At 40.8% G+C, this 2360-nt stretch overlaps 1 pseudogene; it reads right to left on the bottom strand.

Annotated features, from left to right (window-relative positions):
- Nucleotides 1-251: 251 nt before the first annotated feature.
- Nucleotides 252-1854, bottom strand: LOC140525410 (methylmalonate-semialdehyde/malonate-semialdehyde dehydrogenase [acylating], mitochondrial pseudogene; annotated as a pseudogene).
- Nucleotides 1855-2360: the final 506 nt, after the last annotated feature.

The raw sequence follows: 2360 nt of genomic DNA, 5'->3' as shown, positions 1-2360 counted from the left end.
TAATAAGAATTTCACAGTTAAAATGATTACTTCACAAATGGAAGTACTAAGCAACGGAAAACCCTAGATTGAAATTTTGACCACCAGTGTAGTGACAAAAGAACTATATAGGAAAAGGAGGTCTGGCTAGAGTACTCCATTCCCAGTGCATTGTGTGTGAATAATCTAAGCACACTTGGCAAGATCTATGGGAGACATGGTTAAGTAAAGAGAGGTTATTAAAGATAGAAAAAGTCTATTAAAAGTTCTTTTTAATAGCCCATAGTTGGCATAACTACTGCAGGCACAGTTAGTATGGAGTCTTATTTCCACTAAGAAGTAATGGTCTTTAGCTGTATGTAGAATTGGATGCCCTGTTTGCCATAAAAGTTGGTTTCTCCTCTGAAGGAAGAATGAGAGCCTATAAATGAGAACACTGGTAAAGGTGCTGGAATAGGGACATTCACACCCACCTGCCCCACATCCACCAAGTGAGAGTATTTTCGAGGAACTGCTCCATTGGTAGTAAAGATGGCAGTTCCATTTCCGTGTGGATTTTCATTTACCAGCTGGAAGGCTTCATCCAAAGTATTTGCCTCCATAACCACTAGAACTAGATCAAAAATCTCTTCTTTGTAACAGGTCATATTTGGCTTGACCTTTGAGATGATGGTTGGCCCAACAAAATTGCCATTTTCATAGCCTTTAAATTTAATTTTTCTTCCATCTAGAAGAATCAAGGCTCCCTCCTTCGTTCCACTCTCAGTGAGATGACATACTTGTTCTTTGGCCTGTGGGGAGATTAGAGGGCCCAAATCATCTCCAAACTGGTCCCTAGCATTAACCCGAAGCTTTTTGGCATGCTCCACAAGTTCTGGCAGCCAATTCTTTGCTTCCCCTACTAAGATGGCTGTGGACAGGGTCATGAAGCATTACCCTATGGCTCCAAAAGCTGCTCCTACTACTTGGTTCAGAATATTTTCCTTATTGGCATCTGGCATGACTATCCCGTGGTTCTTTGCTCCCAGATTTGCTTGAACTCTCTTGCCATCTCTTGACCCTCTCTTGAAGATGTACTCTCCAGCCTGGTTGGAGCCCACAAAGCTGATTGCTTTTATATCCAAATGATCACAAATAAAATTCACAGCTTTGTGCTGCCCATGGATGATGTTCAACCTTCCATCTGGGGCACCAAAATCTTGCAGCAACTTGGCAAGAGGCATAGCTGCTCCAGGTACTCACTCAGATGGTTTGAACAAGTAGGTGTTTCCACAAACCATGGCCATGGGGAACATCCAGAGAGGAATCTTGGCAAGAAATTGAATAGAGCAATGCCTACACATACACTCAGTGGTACACAGTAGGAGTAAATGTCCATGTCTTTGGTAATGGAACGCATGATTTCTCCCAGCATGAGGGATGTTACACTACAGGCATGTTCAACTACCTGAAGGCCTCCGAACACATCTCCCTCTGCATCAGTCAGGGTCTTCCCTTGCTCCAAAGTGATTAGCTTAGCAATTTCTTTCAAGTTTTCCTTGATAAACTGCTGATACCTAAGCAGGACCTGCTGGTGGCTTAGTACAAATGTCTCTGACAATGAGTGAAAAACATGTTTGCAGACTCCACAGCTGCATTCATTTCAGCCTCTGTTGTTTTGGAAACTTGACCAATCAACTCATTGGTAGCTGGGTTGTGAATGTCGATCCACTTGTCACTTTTAGATTCAACAAATTTCCCATCTGTAAAAAGTTTGACTCTTGGCACTGAAGATGAGGAAAGAAAGGATGCTGGATACCAGGTAGGGTTTATCTTAGAAGAAACCTGAAGCATCCAGGCTCATAAGCCTGCCGCCACTGCCATTACCACTGCCATTGCCCCGTCTCCTACTAAGTTTCTTTAGGAGATTTAGAAGTTAGGATTTTACCTGTCTCCTCTATTGAATTTGCAACTTGTGACAGTCCTATGACTGGGATCGATCCTGCTGCCAGCCTAAGATCAATTCTCCTGTTTATTAGTTGCAATAATATATTCACAATATTATCAAAAAGTAGTTTTAATTTGGCGACAACATCAGTTTCTTTTAACTTTATTTGCCAACTTGGTTCAGTCATTTAATGTGTTCTTTTAAAGTAGGTAACAATTTCTCATGCTCCAAGAAAAACACATTTCAGCAAAGTCTTCCTGTCCTTTTCCGGAACAAGTGCTTTTCAGAACAAGTGCTGCTTAAGAAAAAGAACTTATTAAATTCAGTTTTTTTAGACTGCACTAAAATACAGAGAGAAATTTTAAAGAAAGCTACCTATTTGTTTCTTTAAAAGCTTGTTTTGAAAAGCACTTTTCTTTCCCATTAGTGTGGGGGAAAACTTCCAATAAAAAAC

The sequence above is a fragment of the Notamacropus eugenii genome, chromosome 1 (genome assembly GCF_028372415.1).
Source record: "Notamacropus eugenii isolate mMacEug1 chromosome 1, mMacEug1.pri_v2, whole genome shotgun sequence".
Lineage (NCBI taxonomy): Eukaryota > Metazoa > Chordata > Mammalia > Diprotodontia > Macropodidae > Notamacropus > Notamacropus eugenii.
This window is presented reverse-complemented; position numbering and strand designations above follow the sequence as displayed.